The sequence below is a fragment of the Cyprinus carpio genome, chromosome A9, assembly GCF_018340385.1.
Source record: "Cyprinus carpio isolate SPL01 chromosome A9, ASM1834038v1, whole genome shotgun sequence".
NCBI classification, from domain to species: Eukaryota; Metazoa; Chordata; class Actinopteri; order Cypriniformes; family Cyprinidae; genus Cyprinus; species Cyprinus carpio.
Window position 1 is genome coordinate 31,487,795 of NC_056580.1, and position 24,644 is coordinate 31,512,438.

General features: G+C 39.0%; 1 pseudogene; it reads right to left on the reverse strand.

The window, feature by feature from the left end:
* Nucleotides 1-1,369: 1,369 nt before the first annotated feature.
* Nucleotides 1,370-24,644, reverse strand: part of LOC122146212 — a 24,915-nt pseudogene continuing 1,640 nt past the window's right edge.

Sequence of the window (24,644 nt, forward strand, 5' to 3'; positions counted from 1 at the left end):
TTGTGGGAATTTTTATGAACTCTTTCCCTCCAGGATTTATATATGTGCTCTATGGTATATGACTGAGAGATTTATTTATTTATTTTTAATTCTCACCTCTGCTGAAAAAGCTTCTTTTTTTTTTTTTTCTTCTCTTGATAACTTTTTTAAGTCGGTTACATAAAAATGTAGATTAGTCTACGTTGAATCCCAAAAAATAATGCACTTATTACCACCTGGCTAACTACTTCAGTTTGGTCGTGATTAGGGTTCTCAAAGACACAGGCTTATGCAACTGGCTGGGTGCTGAGGCCTCTAGGACCCTACCAAACTAACTTTAGAAAGCTGTTTTTGAAAGCAGGAATGTTCATACATTGTAAAAGAGGTCCAACCAGCCGCCAAAAAAAAACAATGAAACACATTACCCATACAAAATGTAACATATCTGCTTCAATCAAGGTACATTTTGTAACTCCTCATTATCTAGTACATGTTCTCAACACTTGTTTTGTTTAGAAAGATTATCATTTGGTAATAGCCACTGAAGCGGAGCGTTTGAGCTAAATTGGATAACATAAACTCTCAATCACTTTATTTAATTTTTTTTTATTTTTATTCTTTCCAGCTGAAACAAAAAGTGTCCATGTAAGCATATAGCTAGTTGTTGGTCAAAATCAAATAGCATCATTTAAATACTCATTTGTCCAACTTTGATAATTATGTTGCTGTAAAATAGCTCCAAATTAGAAATTATCCAAGTCTTGTGTGCAGGTAAGCTCATCTGGGCCGATTTAAATGAATGATGACACAGTTGATTTGTCAGTATGATGATTGTTAAGCTTATCATCCTGAGACACTACTATGATGCATAAGGAGCCATCGAGATAAAAGAGCGACTCTTTCCAGTGAGACAGCTCGCCACAGTTTTTCTTACAGAGTTTTGGGGCATGATCATCTTAACACACACACATTATAATGCCACTTGCTTGTGAGAAGCTACACTCCTTGAGGGCAGGTAAAAAATATGAAACCCTTAACATACCTACAGTATAAAGGGAGGCCGAATTTCCAGTTAAAAACAAAAGGTTAATTTAGCGGACTCTCTGGTCATATCCCAGTGTTGTAATGATTAAGGATCAAAAGGCTCACTGAAGAATCAGTGATTGAATTTTTTTCTTGTGAGTGGAATCAGAAGATTTGAGTCATTAGGCTACATTAAAATCACCACAAGCATCGTTTCTTGGTACAGACTGCTGTAGCTCATCATTCACTGCATAAAAAAATTTGTCTTTTTGGCTATTTATTATTATTTTTGTTTTTTTATTTATTATTTATTATTATTTTTTTCAAAAGATCAATAAAAAAAACTGAAAAACAAATTCTAACTCAGATGAACTACAGTATGTAAGACAAATGTGCAATATTCTTTGAACAGCGTAACAAAATATTAACCACCATCTGAACCAATAGCTTGAAACACTGTAAAATAATCCAGAGGTGAGAAATTTAGGAAAGTCGCATATAGTCAGTGAACTGCGTTTCTTGTTGTTGCTTATAGTTCATAAACATCGCTGTTGCTCAACAGCATGCTGCTCCTCTCTTTCTGATTGCTTCTGGAGCTCATATGGATTTATCATTCCCAAACACATCTTTGGAGGAGCCTTCAGGTGAGGTCCTGACCACACTCGAGAGGGACATGCTGACTTGCTTCCTGAGCAGTTTGAGTACCTTTTTCTTGTATCCCTTGCAAGCAAAGAAGTAGATAAAGGGATCCAGGCATGAGTTGAGGTTCATCAGGCAGACGGTGATGTGAAGGGAGATCTGAAAGTCATGCAGTTCTGAACAGTCTGGCTTGTACCGCAGCTTTCTGATCATGTACTGCAGGAGGTCGAGCGTGATATGGGGTGTAGCACACCAAATACGAGAATGACGGCACAAATCACGCCGATGGCTTTACGACTACGACCCGACTTCTCTGTCAGTTTATTAGACTTGGCCAGGAGGCGGAGCTTGTAGCACAGTGCCGAATAACACATCAGGATGGTGATCACAGGGATGCCGAGCCAATCACACAGCTCCGATGAGAATGACAGGCAGGTTGTCAGTCTTCTCGAAGTTGGGATACTCCATACATGTTATATGTCCACTTTCCTCCTCGCTCGGCCATGGGCATTGATTGTTAAAAGGCAGGGTCTGTACCAACACAACGACCCATACAGCAGCACAGATGTACCGCGACCTCTGAACCTTCGAATTGGGAAGCGAGCGCAGTACCACTGCAATGAAACGGGTCCACGCCAAACAAGTCATGAAGTTGACGCTGGCATACATGTTGATGTAGAACAGCAGCGCCACGGCCTTTACATAAACCCTCCCATTGGCCAATGGAACCCTTGCCATAGTAAACTGCACGCAAGGGCAGAGCAAATGAAAATAAGATGTCCGACACACCAGGTTGGCTGAATACATTGTTGTGGAGTTGATTTTTTTTTTAAATTAGGCCAAATGACATGCAAAGCCAGCGCATTGCCTTCAGTCCTGAAATGCAAATCAGAGAGAATATATTGCAGGCAAAAAAATACTGTGCCCAACCACGATGATCCATACAGGTTATTTTAAAGAGTCATTGTTAGTGGCGTTTGGCTACTACCATCTCCATGGGGTCAGTTATGAAATCTGGAAAAAGGAAAACAGATACTTTACTACAGAACTGAGAAAATCAATCCATGCTTGTATCAGGTCACACTGTGCTGTTTCACTAAGGAAGGGGGTGTCGTCCTTTTTTGCGACCCACATTGCAGGCAAGGAAAATCGCAAAGCCCCTTTTGGGTTTTTCAAAATCCCCCAACTTACAAAATTTTTTTTTATGAGCATGTCAAATAATTTTTTCATGTATCCGGGAGTTTGTGTACCACTGTGATTGGCAAGGAATTTTTATGTCAATCATCGTGCAAATCAAAACAGGAGGTCAGGAGCACGTCCCCGCTGGAGCAGCAAAGGGTTTTTTCTTCAGTCCCAACTACCGAATTCTGCACCCTCACAAAGACCTTGACTACTAGAAAAACATGTCTAGAATACAATAGAGTAGAATACAGTTCTCTGTGATGGGGTAACAATGATTGTGTGTGGTTGTATACTTCTGAAAGAAACATATCCATTTTTTCTTTTCAGGGACTAGACTATTCTGATTTGAAGAGATTTTTAATAAGCTGCTTTAGCATCTTGCAATCATTCATAATTGTTTCCCTGCATTGCACCATGCTATACATGGATTTGTTTTTGAAAATGAATCATCCATGTCCCCGGTACACACAGTACACATTGCACATGCTCTGATGCAATACAACAAATAGAATGGATATTTCAGTTTATATTCATTTGAATTCACAGGGTTGAAATAAATAATTATTAATAAAAAAACCCGGCGACATAAATTTAAAAAAATATTATCGGGAAGCAAGAACTGGTCAAAACAGCATCTATCATCTATCTTTTATCTATCTATCTATCTATATAATATTATATAAATATATATATATATATATTATAAAATTTTAAGTATTTTGTTATTTTATATTATATTATTATATTATATCTGTTATCCATAAAAAAAAAAAAAAACATTTTCCAAAAACATTATTAAAAAAAAAAAATAAATATGCTTTAAACACTTTCTTGTGCTGCAGTTTTTGTCCCTTTTTTTGTGTCAAGTGGTCTGATCATTGCCGTGTAAAAAATTGACACGTCCTGGTCAACATTAACCACGTTTTCTTACACCCTGACTGAGCAATGAAATACTGTTCCCCTTTTGCTTTTTTTTTACCATGTGATGACATAATTTCCTGTATTTGCCCAAAAGATCACTTGTTAAGTGTTCTCTTTGAGCGAGGCCCTTTTCCCTTTTTCCTGTTTTAAATTGCAATCCTGCGGTTTCTCGTTTACTTCTGGGATGAAAGGATGAAAAAATCATGTTTTTTCCCTTGTTAAGGTTTACTTTGAAAATGTAATTTGGTTATTGAATTTGTAAAATTTGTGACACAACTGACAATATCATAAGTAGAGAAAAATGAGATGTATTTATTTATTTGACATATTTATGTTCATAATGAGGAGAAAAGAATCAGCACTTATTTTTTATAGTTTTTTTTTGAATTAGTAGGATAGAATTTCAGTGGTTTTAAAATGCCTTTTTTTTTTCTTCAGTTTTAAAAAAATGTGTTATTTTGATTCTTTATCAGCGTGGTTCTTGGTGTTTTTAAAGGGTGTGCGGTGTATGAAATGAGCGTTCTTGTTCTATTGTTGAAGTTAAAAATTACATCTGAAAGCTTCAGAAAGAATGGCTGTTTTTTGAAACATCCTATTGGCACCTGGGGGTTTACATTACAACCACTTAAAAAAAATTTTTTGATAAATTAATTACATAACTACAGCAGCTGATTTGTCAAAAAATTTGAGAATACATTTTTTCCCCAAAATACACAATTTTGTTCTTCAAAACGTCTGTTTCTAATGAAACAATGTCTGGCTTTTTTTTTTTTTTTTTTTGGTAAATGTCCTTTAGATTTCTTGGTAACACTTTGAATAAGGTTCCATTGGTTAATGTTGGTTAATGTTTTAAATTTAAACATGAACAACAATGAACAATACATTTATTACTGTATTTATTAGTCTTCGTTAATGTTTGAAAATACAGTTATTCATTGTAGTTCATGCTAATTCACAGTGCATAAACTAATGTTAACAAGCACAACTTAATTTGAATAATGCATTGGTAAATGTTGAAATTAACATTAACTAAGATTAATAAATGCTGTAGAAAGTTGTTCTTGCTTGGTTCATGTTAACTAAAGTGGTTAATAACATTAACTAATGGAACCTTACTCTAAAGTGTTCCCGATTCCTTGGGGGAGGTTGTGTTTCCCATTAATATTTTGGCGTTGATGACAACTTTTGGACATCCACAAATGAATTTCTTTTGAATTTGTTTTTTTTTTAAAATACTTTCGGGTCCTTTCTACTTTCACTAAAAAAGAAACGTAAAGGTTTTTTCCCGTCTGTCTGTCTCCAAAGCAACAGTTCTATTAATTTTTTGAGGGGGGGATGTGGTTTTTTTGAGAAATCTTTCCATCTTCTGCCCCACACCCTTTAAATGTTTGCAATTAAAATTTGTAACCTTCATTCCATATGTGCAATCACTCTATAGCATTAAAAACAATGACAAATTTATTCCTGCGATTTCGCCTATTACCTAAACTGAACTTTTTTTTTTTCCTCTCCATGTGGGGGGAGACAATGTTCAGAACTTTCAAAATAACTGAGATCCTCTAATGATAAGTCCTTTTTTTTTTTGTGTTTGTGTAGGCTAAATGTCAGTGTATATTTGGGTATATAAGAGCATGAAAGTCTCTAAATATACAGGTGCATCAATAAATTAGAATGTGTGGAAAAGTTCATTTCAGTAATTCAACTCAAATTGTGAAATTTCGTGTATTAAATAAATTTAATGCACACAGACGGGAAATGTTTAAGTCTTTGGTTCTTTTAATTGTGATGATTTTTGGCTCACATTTAACAAAAACCCAATTCACTACCCCCAAAAGAATTAGAATATGGTGACATGCCAATCAGCTAATCAACTCAACACCTGCAAAGGTTTCCGGGAAAATGTTCTCTCAGTTTTGGTTCACTAGGCTACACAATCATGGGGAAGACTGCTGATCTGACAGTTGTCCAGAAGACAATCATTGACACCCTTCACAAGGAGGGGTAAGCTACAAACATTCATTGCCAAGAAGCTGGCTGTTCACGGGATGCTGTATCCAACATGTTAAGAAGTTGAGTGGAAGGAAAAAGTATGGAAGAAAAAGATGCACAACCAACTGAAAGAACTGCGGACTTATGAGGATTGTCAAGCAAAATCGATTCAAGAATTTGAGTATAACTTCACAAGGAATGGACTGGGAGGCTGGAGGTCCAAGGCATCAAAGAACCGCCAAGAATTTGGCTACCAGTTGTCATATTCCTCTTGTTAATACTCTACTGAACCGAACAATGTCAGAGGCGTCTTATCTGGGCTAAGGAGAAGAAAGAACTGGACTGTTGCCAGTGGTCCAGAATCCTCTTTTCCAGATGAGAGCAAGTTTTGTATTTCATTTTGGAAACCAAAGGTCCTAGAGTCTGGAGGAAGAGATTGGAGAAGCTCATAGCCCAATTTGCTTGAAGTCAAGTGTTAGTTTCCAGATCTGTGATAATTTGGGGTGCAATGTTCTGCTGGTGTTGGTCCATTTTTTTTTGAAAACCAAAGCCCACTGCACCGTTTACCAAGAAATTTTGGACACTTCATGTTTCCCTTTCCCTGAAATTTTTGAGATGGAAACCAGCGGTTTTGGCACCTCCCCACACTCCCAAAAAAGCACCAAAGTTGGTTAAATGACCATGGTGTTGATGTTCTTGACTGGACAAACTCACAGACCTGAACCCGAAAATCTGGGGGTTTTTTGAAAAAGGAAAGAAAAACGAGACCAAAAAATGCGAAGAGCTAAAGGCCACTGTCAAGAAACCTGGGCTTCCATACCCCTCAGCATGCCACAAACTGATCACCTCCATCCCCCAATAGGCGGTAATTAAAAAAAAAAAAAGTTAAATGATACATGTACAGTAAAAAAGACATACTTTCAGAAGGAAAACTCACTAAAAATGTTTTTTTTTTTTTTTTTTTTTTTTTTTATTGGTCTTATGAAGTTTCCCTAATTTTTTTTGAGATAAGGGGGTGGGGGGTTTTTTGTTAAATGTGAGCCAAAATCATCACAATTAAAGAACAAAGACAAACTACTTCAGTCTGTTTTACTGAATTTATTTAATACATGTGTTTCAATTTGGTTAATTGCGAAAATGAATTTTTTGGACATTCTAATTTTTGAATGCACCTGAATGTGCTCTGTAAAAAAATCACTGGAATTTATTTAAAAATTCAATTAAAAATCATCAAGTCATTTGTCTTTGTCTTCGGGGGGGGTAAACGATCTTTAGCATATTTTGATGCTCTACCACCCGCCCTCCTGGCTTCTATTTTTTTTTTTAATTCTAAAAAAAACAAAACCTTCAAAGCTTATGGGTGGATGCTTGTTTCTCTAGTTAACCCTGTTTTCTGCGAAAATGATTGTGAAAAACCCAGGAAACCTAAAATTAAGTAATGGCTTCATTTTCTGCTCTCTACGGGATTGACCCCTTTTCCCAATATAGCACTTTGAAAAAACACACCTGCTGCTTCTGCACATGCAAAAAAAAAATGTTTTCAAACGATGCAAGCAATAGCATCTCCGCGATCTAGGGCATGGCATATATAGCTATTTCCGGTGGTGTTTTCACACAGCTAAATTATGAACTTTTACACCAGCTGTGGCCTCAAAAACTCTCTTAAACTATTAAATTTTACAGAGTGTCAGTGACTTTATCCATGAGCCGCTTGGAGTGTGAATCTACACCATACATTACTGCTGGAAGATTGAATATATCAAAAATATCCTGTAAATTCACTTTGGATATAGCACTCTACTTATATCACGTATATCATGTTTCGCGGCTCTGTCTGTGTCTAAAAATGAAAGAAAGTGGATGGCTTAGTGAGTCAAAAACATAGGGAAAACACAGATTCAGATATTATCTGCTTGGCTTCTAAACTGAGACCTGGTGTTTTTTTAAAATCGCATGAGCGGTGATTTGTTCCTATTAGGGTCATATGTTTAACAAAATGCCAATACAGATATTTTATAATCAATTCCTTGCTGCAATTTTGACATACCAGTATCATTTGGGCCACACACACCACAGACACTGGCTGGATGCTGCATGATTTTTGTTTCATTTCTTAAGCATACTAGACAGAAGTTTCAGTTTTTGACTCATAACAAAAATCCCAGTTTTTTTTAAATTTGTCAGAAATACATTGAAAGTTTTAACCAGACACCATCACTGAATTTTTAAAGCTTTAAAAAGACCATCACATCATACTGAAATCTTTCAACAAGATAATACAGGCGATGATTTTTTCTTGAAATGCAAAACGGGTTTATAATAAAAATGTGACACAAATGGTCTACTTTGGGTTATATCGGTTTAAAAAAGGTTAACTGACGGGCAGCTGGGGTCTGACTTTTTTTCTTGTTGGTAAGAAAAGCGTGAAGCAGACGGTAATAGTGGTGTCAAAAACCCAGCTGAACAACGACATGAAATACACTCATAAAGAAACTTTTTAGGTACATATTGCTGGTACCAGGTTGGACTTGCAGAAATGCCTTAATTTTTTTTTGGCACAGTTTCCCGGGTGCTGGAAACATTCCTCTGGGTTTTGGGGTCCATATTAACATGATAGCACCCACACCTTTCCCTGCAAATTTGTCAGCTGTACACCCTATCGGACTTATTGGATCAGGAAACCTTTTTCCCAATCTTCTATCACCCATTTTTGGGGTGGCATGTGCTCTTCTGCATACCTCAGTTACTGGGGTTACTGTTTTTTTCTATCAGCTCAAACAGTCTGCCCAAATTTCTCCTCCCCTTCTGGGATAAACAAATCATTTTTTGTTCCCCCAAACTGAAAAGCTCCCAATATTTTTTTTTTTTTGCCCAACATTTTCCCTGAAAAATCCAGACCTGCCCTTTTGGGCCCCAAAAACCATTTTATCTTCAAATCCCCCAATTTCCCAAACTTTGTTGGGTGTTCCCACATTCCCTATGCGGGGGTTTGAACTTAAGCAGATTGTCGTGACCATGTCTCATGCCAAAACGCCCCTGGGGTTGCTGCCATGTGTTTTGGCTGAATAGATTTTTTTGCATTGACAGGCGGGTTGAACAGGTAAAGTGGCCAGTGGGGGGGGGTAACGCATGTTAAAAAACAGTATTTATCTTTTTTTTAGTGCAGTACATGTTTTTGAAATGGAAATTCTTCTTCATAACCATAGTTTAAGAGCCCAGAATGGTGTATAAAGGGTTAAGGTGCTTTAGACTGATGCCTTCTGCTGATGTAAGTTTGGGGGGTTTTTTCACACTTTTTTTTTTTTTACTGTAAACGGTTGACAACTCAACACATATTTTGAAGTAGATTCACAACATTTTTAGTAGCTACTACTTCTTATTGGGAATCGCCCTATTATTATCTTATTAGATGAATCGCCTTAAATAATCAACGCGATATTCGCATTACCTTGCCCAGTGAACTTCTGGCTCTGTCTGGTAAATGCAGCGCCATTTAAAAAGCAGGTGATGGGGGATTTGCGGTAATCACGGAACCAGATTTACTGACTAGATCGCGCTGATCCTATCGTTAGATATATCGCCCACCCCCTATTCCTTATAAATGCATTTAACTTTTCCGGCCTCTTATTGCTACCTGTCCAACTTTTTGGAATGTGTAGCTCTCAGGGAAATCAAAATGAGCCAATATTTGGCATGACATTTCAAAATGTCTCACTTTTAAAAGGTTGATATATTTATCTATATTATTCTATTGTGAATAAAATATAAGTTTATGAGATTTGTAAATTATTCCATTTCTTTTTTACTCAAAATTTTTTTTTTACGGTAATGCCCCTTTTTCTCTGCCCCGAGGATTTGAGTGCACTTAAAGGGGATATAAATCTATAGATAAAAAGTATATGGAAACAAAATAGGCTACATAACTACATTTGAATACATATATGAATACATTTTTTATATACTGATATACTAAAAATATTTAAAGTAAAGGGTGGGTAAACCCTTAGCACAAGGGCCAGAGCTAATATGCTTTTCATTTGTTTATTTTCTTTATACACTGTACATATGTTCCATATTTAATAATAAATATGAATCATGAAAATAACACACCATGTTGTGGTTGCTGTGTTAGGCCCTCGTGGCATACGAAGCATTTTTCTAAACACTAATAACTTTCTCAGGCTTGCACATTAGTGATCAAAACTATCAAGCTCAACAGCCTGTGCAGTGCTGTCTTCACAACCCAAAAATGTTCATGTTGCTTTATGAATATTAAATGGACCTAATCTTGCTATAGTTTTTTGTTGTTTTGTTTTTTACAATTAGATCAATTGAATTTTAAAACCCCCCCCTTTTTTAACTAAAGCTGTATTCAGCAAAAATGGTAGGTGTATTTATTTATTTTATTTTATTTGATTGGAACATTAAAACACAATACATTGTGCATTGATGGCAAATATTAGTTTGCAGCACACCCAGCAGGAAGTTATAGCTGTGGTAAGGATGTTCGTGCTTACTGTCAAAACAACTGGGTAGTTTGTGGTTTATCTGGAAAACCAAAAAAACATGTTTTCTCACAGTATAAGTTACTACAGTGCGTACCATTTAGTGGAAACTGAGAACTGGCACTTTTGTGTACTTTTTTGTTTTCCCCCCCCCCCCAAAAAACAGATATCCGGGAAGATTAAAGTTGCTTGTTTAGGCTGATGTTGTTGGAAATATAGTTTTAAATGGATTACAATAGCCTCCCCTGACTTGACTTTTGCTTGTGCATATTTGGAAAACTACAGTTAAATGACAAGTGTTGGTCAAGGGAGGTCAGGAGTTAAATTTTGATAGAGATGGATTGGCAGCATCGCCATTGGTTGACATGGGTTAATGTGGTTTGCATGGAGTTCTTTTCCTCTTGGTATCATATATTCAGGAAATGTATAACAGAGTGTTGGTGGTTTTGTTGCGTCCTGCCAAAACACTACTCGTTATGGTGCGTTGTCTCCATTCCCCACGGAGGAGGGCTTCTTCCTTCTTGGGCTGAGTCTGGGCTGAATTCAGGAAAGCTACTACTCTTGCGTTTTTTCAGTTTTGGCTCCTCCTCTTGGTTCTTGAACCAAGGACCGAGTTGAACTCCTAGAGGAGGAGCTTTAATATCTAACTTGCGTTTTCTTTGGCCAAAGCGTCTGTTTGGGCTTGCTCACTGGGGTGGTTTTGTAAGGTTTGTAAAGCTACGTTGAAATAACATGTGTTGGCCAAAAGCAATTCCCATATACTTTGAATTGAACAACGTAATCTACATAAATCCATTAAAAGATATTTTGGCTTTGCTGTTTCCCTGACCGATGGAGCAATTAATGCAAAGCACGTTTGACTCTGGTAATGTGTGGAAGTGATAGGGCGACTTTTTTGATTTGAACGGCCTTACGTTTTGCAGCCAGTTACTAACAAATCACGGCTGCAATCTCTTGATGTAATCCGTATGTTACTTTATTAAGAAAATATTGCAAATATACAGTAACCTGTTACCAAGAAATGTTACCTTTCAACAAAGTTTTTCAGTTATTTTGAATAATAATAAACTATTTAAAATTCTTTTTGTTTTGTTTCGTTTATGTGCTTTGAACAGGTTCCTAATTTCCATATTAATCTAAAGTGACTTGGTCCACGATAACTGGTAACCAAAGGTTTTAGGTGGTTAGTCACAAAGATGGCCAGTAATGCTTCAAGAGTGCAATTTTTAGGAATAATTTAGCATGCCGTCTTGTTATGCTGTTCCTTAGCAGGAGCCTGAAAGTATATTTAGTGTGAACATTAATTTAATTCAGGACAGCCATGATATCATTCCCCACATTGTAGTGCTGTAAACGATACATTGGATAGTTTTTTTTCATATGTGCGTTATAGAATTATAAAGGTTACCCGAGACTGTATGGCCATACTGAACTAAATAGGGCGTTGAAAATCGTATGGAAGAGGACATTTAAAGAATAATTCACCAAAAATTAAAATTTGAAAAATGAAAATTACGCACCCTTGGGCCATCCAAGCATGTTAGATAAGTTTGTTTCTGCATTGGACCAGATTTGGAGAAATGTATCATTACATCACTTGCTCACCAGTAAGATCCTCTGCAGTGAATGAGCGCTGGTCAGAATGAGAGTTTAAACAATTGATAAAAACATCATAATAATCCACAAAGCAATCCACACAACCCCAGTCCATCAGTTAATATCTTGTGGAAGTGACAAGCTGCATCTTGGATGGCCTGAGGGTGGGGGAAATAAATTCACAACAAATGCTCATTTTGGGTGAACTATCCCTCTAAAGAGGTTGGAGCTATGTTTTACAGGGGAGGTGCAGAGAGTTCCTCAGGGCAGGAGAGCTCAAATGTAAAAATAGGGCAATGTAAAAAAATAAAAATATATAGTCAAAGTTTGGATACATTAAGTATTTTATATTTTGCAAAGAAGTCATATAGTCATCAAACCTGCATTTATTTGATCAAAATGTAATATACTTTAAAGTACATTTTTATACAATGCTGATTTATTACCAGTATTGGAAACCTATGATACTTTTCACCTATTAAGTTTTTTTTGATAAAATAAAAGTTTATAAAAAAGAACAGCATTTATTTAAAATATAACTTTTGTAACAATATATGCATATGTTCAAAAGAAAGCAGGAGTCAGTATATTTTATTTATTTATTTTTTGAAAAGGCGTTACGTTTTTTTATTCCAGCAAAGGATTTGCTAAATTGATAGAAACAGTAATAGTTAATGCTGATATTGTTAGAAAGCATAAATATTTTAAATAAATGCTATTTCTTTTTATTAACTTACATTTATCACTGAACCCCCAAAAAATCACAGGTTATAAAAAAAACAAAACAAAAAAAATTAAGCAGCTCTTTCCAACATTGATAATAAATCAGCATAAAGCTGTATTCGCACGGGATTAGTATTATCTGGGGACCTTGTGATTTAAAATTAACCTCAAAAAAAATGATATAGGCCTATTGACTTGCCAAATGCTGCTGACCTCAAATCACTGTGATGTAAGGGATTCGCCTGGGACTAATATTATCTTCAGGATGTCAGTGTTAGTACGAAATATGGTAGGTCATTTGCCAGGGGAAATTTTAACTTTAGGCTACATATTACAGTCAGCGGCCGATTTGCACGGGATTAATATCACAGACAACCTCCGCAATTATTACAAATGACTGGAGGTCATTAGGTACTAATCCCGTGCCAATGGGGCTTTAGAATGATTTCTTAAGGATCATGTGACAACGAGACTGGAGTAATGATGCTTAAAAATTCAAGCTTTTGCATCACAGATATAAATGATAAATAAGTATATATATAAAAAAATAATAAAAATAAAAAACATTATTTTCGATTGAGTACAATTTAAATATTCTTTTTAAATATGTTTTTTTTCTGTAGCCTATTTTTGATGAGATAAATGCAGGCTTGATGAGCATAAGACACTATAACCAGAGCAGCGCACCGGGTTCTTAAAGTGTCTCTCGACTATGCACTAATGCTATCCTCCCCTATGTCAGCTAGGAAATGTCACTGTATAATGACTTCAATCAACACAAATGGGTAAGTATAACAAAATTAACCTTTAGGTTTATTTATACACAGTAAAACAAAATAAATAAATGTGAAAATATATGTTTAAATGTCAAATGTTCAATAAACTTCAAATTAAACCATACACTTGTCTTGTGTCTTTTTTTTCCCTTTGAAGAAAATATGCAATCACAAATAAAAACAAAATAAAAAAATACAACACTTCCTTAATATCTCAAATAAACATAATATCAATAAATACTCGTTTCACAAACAATAGTTGAAACAGTACCAGTTTAACGTTGAGTGGCCACTCACATAGCACGGCGCGCACAATACATACACACCTCACAAGTTTCCCAACCCCTCCCCGTTGCAGGCCTGGACGTTTGCCAGGAGCATCGGTTGAGGCCGGGTACAAAAATGACCAAACCCATGGGGCGAACCAGGGCGGAGTGTGGAAACCGCACAAAAAAATGATACACCTATATCTCCACACAGTGCACCAACTATGTCTTAACTATTCGACTCTTATCGATCCACATGAAATTCCTTGATTTCATCTCAGCGTTTCCCTCAGTTAGAACCCTCCTCCGAATCTCGTACCGCAGGCTCTCCCTCTCTCCTCTCTCTCCTCTCTTCTCACTCCTTCATACATGCCGCTGTTGAACGTTGAAGCATTCCCCCCGGGCGCCAGAGGTATTCTAAATCACTCGTTTGGGATTTAAAATGCTATCTTGGGGTCTTGTTGTTGATCCAGCAAGAACTCGGTGTGAGATGAACACAAAATTACAACGTTATGCGCAGGTCGCCGTGCTTCTACCGCCTGTCCGAATGTAATTATTATTCACCTGATATTCCTGGTCTGGATTCTTTCTCACAATAAATCGACGTGGAGACTCAACACTACAAATAGAAAACCGCGTTATTACTCGTGGCAGAGTACTGTGCAGTACACTTTTCATGAATGTCCTTAGACTTCCTCCGATATGACCAATCTGTATAGATTTCAACGACTTATACAGCGTTTTACATGTTCATTTTCCTGTGCTCCACGTCCTCTGAACAACACTCTCGTGCGTCCCTCTCATGACGTTCCCTCTCCTTTCACCTTTTTTTGGCATCAGCGTCCAATCAGAATCACACTCTCACACGTGAGGGTGGGAACAAATAAAACAACAAACCTATCAGCAAAAAATAATACTAACTTGCTAGGCAAAAGCACTTTTGTCTGCCAGTGCATTACATACAAACTGTTAAGAATCACCGTATTTCTTAAAGAAACAGTGCTTTCAAATGTAGTTATTCTCAACTGAAACCCTAAAATAACACACAGTACATAAGCATAAATTATGTACTCCCCAGTCTTATGTATTCCAATTAACCCTTCTCTGCATTAGATTATTTATTTTACTCAATAATAACTTGCTTATTTTATCCATCATTAACCCATTCTGTTTATTAACTCAATAATAACCCTAACTGGAAGTTAACACTCTCCCCTCTACCTAAAATACTCAGTGTCCCCATGAGGTGTCTTAAAATACAGACCTAAGTAGCCTAACTTCAGACTTCAGGGTTTGGATGCACATTAAGCACAAAATGTTCAACATGTGGCCATTGGGTGACTACCCACAATGTATTGCAAGCACTCTTCACCTTCGAAAGACCTCTTAATTTTCAACATTTATTTTTTCCAACTACCATACCCCTATACTACGATTTGTTAAGGGTCTGTCAGGTATTATTTCTCCCAAGTGCATCATAACTTATTTTTTTCTGAACTGTTTTGTCATCCTCATTTGGACGATTTTCAACTCTGTCCCTCTTCTCTTTCTTCTCTTTGTACATTCCCTGTATTCATTGACTTCTTTATCAAACTGATCCCCAAGTTCTCCAGCATCTGGCTGAAAACATTCCACCATCATCATCATGTGACAAATCTCCTTCCATTCACTTCCACCTGAGCAGAATCCTTTTGAGACCTAGTAGGGCTCTTCACTTTCTCCCTCTCATATGATGGAAAAGATAGTGTTCCAAGGTCTACTGTTTGTTCAACTGGGTAATATGCACAATGACTACTGTCGTCACTGTCAGAAGTTATATCCACACATTTACAACTTTCTGGGTCCACTTCATGTCTTATTGCTTTTTTCTGTGTCCTTTTCACAGTTTTGGATCTGGTCACCATGTGACGTGGAACTTCTTCCCTTTCAGCAGGTAAGTTTATCCTCACTTCTTCTCCAATTGGCAACAAGTGATCCCGGTGCAAAGTTCTCACACCTCCTGTTCCTGATTTTGGCTTCACCCTGTACACAGGCAGATTCTGCAACTTCTCCAGGACAAGGTAAGGTAGAGAGTTCCATCGATCTTGTAACTTTTGTTTCCCAGTCGTTGCAAGATTCTTGACCAGCACACAATCTCCTTTTTCAAGCACTCTAAACTTCACTCTCTGATCATAGAGTCTTTTTGTTCTCCTGCTTAGTTTTTCTGATGCATTTTGCAAAAGATAACTTATATGCATGTCTTAAGTTCCTCTTTCCCCTCTCCCATACTTTTGATGATTTGCTTCTCTCTTTCATCTGCCGGATTCCAAGTGCACTCTACGGTAGACGAGCTTCCTTTCTTCCCAACATGCGATAGTAAGGAGAATATCCCGTTACTACTTCCTTCTAGATTACAGTTATATACATTTAGACTGAACGCCCAGTCACACTCTGGCTCCACCTTTCTTTCTTGGCAGTATCGGGGGGGTGACACCGTACCAAACAGGGAGAGAAGAGTGCGGGTTTGAAGCGCTCTGGTTGGGGATCTCCTTGAGGATGGTAGGGAGAAGGTTTCTCGTCTTTTCGGATCCCAAGGATTTTTTTCCAAGTACTCCTTGATTAGTCGGCTATCGAAATCACGGGCCCTGGTCCGAGGTGAAGTCTGGCAGGCAAAACCGGACTGTACAAAGAACTTCTCTACTCAAATTTTGGCAAACCGTTAATGCATTCGGATCTCTAGCAGGAGACGCTTGCGCATAAACGGGTAAAAGTGGTCGGTCACTACAAGAACCATTGGCAAACTCCCTTTTGAATCTGGTTCAATGGACAGGAAGTCACTGCAAACAAGGTCCATTTGGCCCACTACTTGTAATATGGATTCAGGCTAGGCTGATCTTTGTGGCAGAGTTTTCCTTCCCCTCACACTACATCTTCCACCATTATTCACATATTTCTCCACTTCCCTAGTCATATGTGGCAATAGAATCTGTCGTTACACAATTCAGTGGTTCGCCTCAATCCCTAGAGGGACCTGACTCATCGTGAAGAGAATTCAAGACCTCATTCACGGTATTTGTCCGGTAAAGGGACTAACCTGCTCTTTCTCTTTCCCAAAAAGAGTTCCTTTGTTACTCTGTACAAGAGCTGGATGACGAATGGCCCAACTTCTTACCCTGTTGCCTCAATAATGTCTCCAAAACATTAGAACTCTTTGAAGCTTGGAAGTTTCCCTTTCATTACATCTAGGATCCACTGGACCAATGACAGGATTCTTGTTCTTGCGCTAACCTTCAAAATCAGAGTTAGACAATTGAAGATTGACTGTTCGTACCCAAGTGTATTGGGCAAAACATACAAAATCAGGAATACTTTCAGAATAACGACCCCCAGCTGGTCTACCAATCTATCCGTGTGACTCATCAGACGATAAGTACTAGTAGCACTGTACAGATAGCTTTTACTCCCCCGATCTAGGAATATCCTATCCATTCTGTGGTCTGACCAGCATCCAAGGATAACTTGACAGTACATCGGCATCCGTATTCTGACTACCAGGGTTTTTATTATACTGGGAGGCTGAAAATCATAAGTGGCTAAGGCAGCCAACCACCCTATGGCCAGTAAGCATTGAGCTTTGCACTTGATAGAACATATGTAAATGGGGTTGTTGGTCAGTCCTTACTGTGAATTTTGTTTTCCATACAGGTAGTCATGGAATTTGTCAACGACAGCCCATTTCAGAGCCACAGGGAAATCCAAGGTGATGAATGGGATCTCGTTGCTCAGCACGGTAACTCAACTTCCTACTGGCAAATGCAATTTGTCTCAACCCCTCAGGGTACTCCTGATTTTAACACGGCACCCAGACCTTGTAAGCCTGGCATCCACGTGCAATATGTACTGCTTAGATGGATCTGCGTAAGGATGCACTGTGTATGAGTAAACACTGGAATAATGGTCATGGAAGGATTCTGTACACTCCTCAGTCCACCGTCTCTCCAAAGGGTTCCAGCTCTTGGTAATATTTACCTTTAGTTACTACTTTCTGTTTAACCTCCTCACTGGTTGCAATACCCTTTTGGCAGTTCCGTTAATGGCCGTTACTATCTTGGAGTAATGCTTATGAATCTGCCCGATAGAAGCCACAGAATCCAGAAACGATCTAAATGACTTTAGATCATTGAGGTATCTTCCATTCATTTACAGCCTTCACACTTTTCCGGGTCTGGGGTTACGCCATCTGCAGACACAAAATTTTTTTTAAAATGCCCCACATACTTTACAGCCGGCTGGCAAAATTGACACTTGTCACCGACACTTTGAGCCCGAACTCTTCCAATTCGATCCAGCACTTTCATCAACCTTTTCTTCATGCTCTCCAGCGTTCTTCCGAAACACAACTTAGATCCATCTAGATACACTATAACTTGTAGCAAGTGCATATCGCCAACTGCCCTCTCCATCAGTCGTTTGGAACAGTTGCTGGAGCTCCAGATATCCCTTGCGGCATCCGCTCGAATTGGTAGAATCCAAGAGGACAAATGAATGCCGTCTTTTCCTTATCTTCAGCAGCCATCTTTCATTTGATAGTAACCACTTCCATTAAGTCCAAGACGGAAAACCCCTTGCTCCCCGACAAACCAATCCAGAGCGTCCTCTATCCTGGGAGTTGTATATTGATCCGGTACGGTCTGGAATTCATAGTTTCTATATCAATGCACATTTTCTAATAGCACCACTCTTCTTACGCGCTATGGACTATGGGTGACGACATAGGAACTCCTTGATTCCTTTATTATACCGGCAGCCAGCAAATTCCTTCAGATGACGGCGCCACATCATCGATGTCTGCTGGGGCAATTACGCCTAGCACCTCTCCCTGAAAGGCGTGCACTCATTCAGCCTGATAAGTATGAGTCACATCTTTTGCGTTTTCCCACATCCCACTCTGATTAGAAAACACGTTTTTCCTCGCTCAGACAACTTCTTTTCTTAAATCTTTCCTCCCAAATAGGTTGGTATTGGAGAATCGCCAAAGTTAAAGAATATTTCGGATTCAGCTTTCTCTGACAGCGTTCTGATCTCCCTGCGCAACCGTAACTATGTCACGGTATGGAAGAACATTTGCCATCACGGTTCCCCTGGAGGAATGCTTATATCTTTTTGCAGTCCTCATTGCACACAAGCAATTGACGTTATCCACGTCTATATAGATGAATACAAAGGACAGAACGATGGGACAAATACTCCAGCAGGTAATAAGTTCTCATCCGTGGCTTCTACTAGGAGAATATCTTCTCTCACCTGTTCCTTGAGTCCAACCTTTACAGTCAGCATACTTTTCCACCCTTCTAGGTTATTGTTAGTAATCCAGGTCCGCCCCCCCAAAAAAAAAAAACCCCCATCATGTAAAACAATCCATTCAACTAGGTCAGGTCCACGTCCTCGTTTCCATTTCTTATGCTGGACGCAAGGTATTGAAACAGTTGAATGAATTCTTAGAGTAATGTCAAGCAATCCGATACTCCTGGACTCCTTGCCAGTGAAATCCAGCAGTCTTTGAAAAAAAACTTGCATTGGTTCCAATGATTACAGGAACCTGTTGAGGAACCTGTGGTTCTGGACACACCAATGCTACGGACAGGTACTGTGTTTTCACTCACATATAAGTGACTCCAGGAAATGATAAATCCACCTCTCGAATGTATCCCTTATAGGGATCAGTTACAGGGAACTTAGTCCCCAGATAGACAATACAGTCAACGGGTTAATGGGAATCTGTGGTAAGTTACTTGGCATGCCACTGTTTCAAAAACAATGGTAACTTGGAGAACCACTGTCAAGTAAAAGCACTGCATGGACAATCCATTCAATTCCACTGAAATGGTTGAGACTGGTCCCACTAGCCCCATAGCCACACATTCCCTTCTCTCTGACATCATTCGTCCCTTCTTTCGGAGAAACCACATCTGACCCACGAGAAACAGCAGGATCTTCCTTTGCTCTGCTCCCTTCTGTTTTAGCCCTTCGGGAGAGGATCTCCCCAGCTTTTTATCAAACTTTGCCAGTATTCTCTGGTGCGTTACACTTAGTGGCTCCTATGTCCATCTTCCCGCAACGGTAACAGAAGATAATCTATCCTCCTTAGACTTCATTGGTTTTCTCATTGTGTCGCGAAGGCATTGCTGCTGTTAATAACAGCCTAGTTTTAGTTTGAACAGCTATTAGCAGTTGAAAAACTGATACTCCTCACCTCTAAATTGTTTATTCAACTTGTTGATTTGGTTCTTTAACCTTTTCACTGCAGACTCCCACATGAGTATCCACTCTTTTGTTTTTTTTCCAGTTTTTCTTTAGTAATCGATCCTCATGGAGCAACAGGAACTTTAGCTGAAATCATCTCTCATCTATTGCTTTTAGCTTTCCTGCCCAGTTCAGCTCGGAGGTGCCTTTACTACTTCCGATTCCGGATTATCATCGGTTTTTCAGATTTATTGATTTCACTGACGTTCCGGATTCTACGACTTGCAAAGTTCACATTCCTCTCCAGCGGTCTTGTCAACTCATTCAATAATCTCCAAGAAAGTCGGGAGGGGGGGGTCTTTCCCGTTCTCGTAGCCTCAGCGGTATAACATCAGGTACTGAGTACGAAAGCAGCACACCACCTCGGATTAGCTTGTTCAATCCTCCGCCTTATCCATCATGGGCTAATACAACCCCCGTTTTTGGCACCACCTTTGTCAATGATTTCTCTATTCGTCTCAGGAAAAGGTCCAGACCGAGATTCTCTAGGGCAATGTCTCAGTACCCTAAATATGTTGTACAAAGTACAGGTCTTTCCCCTGATTCAGAGGTTTCCAGGGATTATTTTCTAGAGCCTCAAGGTACTGTTAAAAGCCTAGCCTCATGACTGAAAACCTTTACGCCTTCACTATGGTCAAGAGCAGGGCCTTTCAAACTCTCCATTCTCCGTCGCCCCCGCTTTTCTTTTTCCGAACACTCACATTCAGCTGTCATTAATCTGGGCCTGTTCCATCCAATTTCTCAAGATTTTCTTCTCCCGAACGGGGTAGGAATAGTAACCAGCAAAACATACGCAATCGCCTAATAAGCATTTGAGTCTCCAGAATGCTTGTTTTTTTACAAGGAGGGTTGGTCCGTTGAGGTCCCCGATAGGCTGCACGTATAATGGATCGGGGCGGGGTGAAACCCGCACTGGAACTGGTGAAATTGGGACAAAATAAAGATTCAAGGCCAGTCATGGAATTTGCCTTCCCTGATGCAGAAATTTTGACAATTTCTCTCAGAAAACCCGAATGCCAGTACACTCAATCAGGATGCACCAATGAACCCTCACCCGTCTCTCCCCCTTAGGCTATTAGCAATCTCAGGTGGATAATGCGGGGTTTAGGCACTCTATCACCTAATCACGTCATTCACACAATATCAACAACATAGTAATCTGGGCTTTGTCCCTTTTTAGAGTCTCTAACTTCTCCGTCGGACTACTGCTTTAATAGTTTCGGACAGGCTTCTTCTTATAACAGGCCACATCAGTTGTTGCCACGGTACTCCCTACTTAAACATGATAGCATGGCGTTCATCAATTACAGCTTCTATTTGCAAACCCAGTTTTTTGAAATGTTTCAACAGACAAAGTTTAATCAACTTCTGAAAGCCACATTGTGATTCTTTGCAAGGAATAGTTCAGTTAGTCCCCCTTTTCTTTCTACCTGACCCGCTTAATCTAAATATTCAGGGATGTGTAGGGGAGAGAATAATTGATCCCCCGAACGAGCCCCCATACATTGTTGTCGCCGCCCCTATGCTCTGATTATAACCATAGCAGCGCAACCGGGTCGTTAAAAGGTCTCCTCGCCTATGCACTAATGTCTATCCTCCCCTATGTCAGCTAGGTTAATGTCACTGGATAATGACGTCAATCAAAAGCAAATGCGGTAAGATGAACACAAAATTAACCTTTAGGTGGATTTTTAACACAGTAAAACCACAAATAAGGGATAAATGCTTGAAAATATATGTTAAATGTCAAATGTTCAATAAACTTCAAATTAAACCATACACTTGTCTTGTGTCTTTTTTTCCCTTTGAAAGAAAATATGCAATCACTTTAAATAACCAATTATGACAGTTCAACACTGTACCTTAATATCTCAAATGAAACATCAATATCAATAAATAACGTTTCACAAACAATAGTTTGAAACAGTACCAGTTTTAACGTTTGAGTGGCCATCACATAGACAAACGTGCGCGCCACATACATTACACACCTCACAAGTCCCAACCCCTCCCCGTTGCACGGCCGGGGGACGGGGTTGCTAGACAGATCGTTGACTCGCCGTCCTTGAAACAACACATGGCCTCACTTCACTCTAAGTGAGCAAATAAAATTAAATAAGATCACCTGAATTCCTTGATTATCAGACGTTCTCGTACTTTTAGAATCCGCCGAAGCTCGAACAAGCGCTCGTCTCTCTCTCTCTTCTATTCTCGTCTCAGCTCACATGACGCTGTTGAGCTGATCACGTCCCACGGCGCCCCCCCCCCCCAGAAAAAGGTATTTCTAAAATCACTCGGAGTAATTTGAGAATGCTATCTGGGTCCTTTGTTGATCCAGCAAGACTCCGTTGAGCTGAAATACAAATAAACTTGAAATGCAGTCCAGTGTACCTGAAATGTTCCCGATTTATCTAATCGTTCTATTCTCACAATAACGACTGCTGAAACTCAAAACACTACCAAAAGAAACCCGGCTTTAGACTCGTGCAGAGTGAGTAACTGTGCGCATACCCACTTTCAGTCGAATGTCGTCTTTACGAATCTCCGATAGGAAGAAATGTAAGTTTCAACGACTTATACAGCGTTTACATGACATTTTCCTTCTCCACCCCTTGTGAACAAAAACCCTCTCGTGCGTCCCTCTCTGTTCAACCGTTTTTTCAGTCTCGTCCACTCAGAATCACACTCTCACACGTAGAGTGTCGGGAACAAACCAAACCCAACCAAGCTCTAAAAGACACCCCCCAATATCTCAGCAAAAGAATTAATACTAAACTTGCCTAGGCAAAAGCACATTTTTCTTTCTGCAAAGTGCGCATTACATACAAACTTAAGGAATTCACCGTTATTTCTTCAACGAAACATGTGCTTTTAAATGTGTAAGTCTCAACTGAAATCACAAAATAACACTAATGTACAATAAGCAAAATTACTGTACCCCTCTTATGTCTTCCAATTACCCTTCTCACCCCTGCATTAGATATTATTTACTCAATAATAACTTGCTTATTTATCCATCATTAACCCATTCTGTTATGGAGAAGGCCAGGTGTTACCACTGTGTGGCATCCCCCTGTCTTTTTATAACAGTCCTGCAAAAACGTCTGGGCACTGAGGAAGACAAGGTGCTCAAGTTTAGGAATAGGAAGTGTTCCCATCTTGTCTAACTAACAGGCTTCTAGTTGCTTCTCAACTGTCTTAGGTCATCGTGGTCCGCATATTCCTCTTTATGGGGGACTTGCACCAAAAGTCTTTCATGTGGTGAAAGATATGGACTGCAGGCTGGGCCATTCAGTACCCAGATCCTTCTTCTACGCAGTCATGATGTTGTAATTGAGCAGTATGTGGTCTGGCTTGTAATGCTGGAAAATGCACAGAGTTGTTCTGTGGACACGAGACGACGTCTGGATGGGCGCATATGTGGTTCCTAGACGCGATATACCTTTTCAGCATTGATGGTGCATTTCACAGATGTTAAGATGCCCATTTGACACACGCACTCATGCAACCCCTACCTCAGAGATGCAGAGGACCTGAACTCTGGCGTCGATAACACTTGGGGAGCTCCAAATTGTCGTTAGTCCGGAGACATGGCGCCCCAGTCCCAAATTGATCGTTTCTGACCACAGCAACAGTTTTTCACTTTGCCCACAGTCCAGTGCTAAATGAGCCTTGCTTGGATCAGAGAAAACGCCCTGCGATTCTGGACTCATGCTTTAGGAGAGGGACTTGTCACTATTGTTGATCTAATAGACGATTTAAGTGAGCAACAGCGAAATGCCAACACGGTGGATGGAGTGTTATACACCTGACAAGGTTTTCTGGAAGTAATCCTGAGCCGAACACTGTTGATGAGGTTTAGCCCATTAAGCGAGTACGCATTCATAGTATGTGAAGTGCAGCTCAAGCTGACGTCCTAATAATGAGCACCCTGCATAGACCAACACGGGCAATCCATAGTCTGGATGTGTTCGGAGCCTGACCATAAGCGCACAAACAAGGGATTCCAGATTCCCAGAAATGATACTGATGAAGACGATGTCACGATCTTGGATGATACTTGTAGCACACTGGTAAGAGAATGAAATGATTAACTTACAAACGTAATCTTTGGATTTTTCGTGATCTACGGACAGAAGCGAAAACTTCTTTCTACAATATTGCCTCCACTATTTTTCGACCGCAGGCCATTGGGGGAAGGAGAATATTTTTGGAATGGTAGGAAGCTATCATGAAATCCAAAATGAGCCAATATTTGGCATGACATTTCACAAAATGTCTCACTTTCAAATTTTGATATTTTATCTATATTTATTGTGATAAAAATAGTGTTATGAGATTTGCAAATTATTCCATTCTTTTTTACTCACAATGTGTACAGTGTCCCAATTGTTTGGAATGGGTTATGTAGGTAAACGGTCTACCATCCATTAAATATAAGGGAATGGAATTGATTACCATTAGCCGCGACTTTTTGGCACTGCACAGTTTTGTGCAGTGCTATTGTGTCATTAGCATCAATTTTTCAGCAATGTTATTTGATTTATAAATGGAGACAAATCGCAGATCCAATCGCTTCACAATGTAAGCTTGTCTGTTCCATGTAATTTTCAACTGTTTTTAGAATAGTGATGTTTCATAAACCAATTTGGGGAGGCATGCATGGATTTTAACAGGGCCAGTTCACATTAGTGTTTACACCATTTACCAATCAGCTCAAGGGGAAAACACCTATAATAATCAAGTATGTCCTTTCTGCGTTA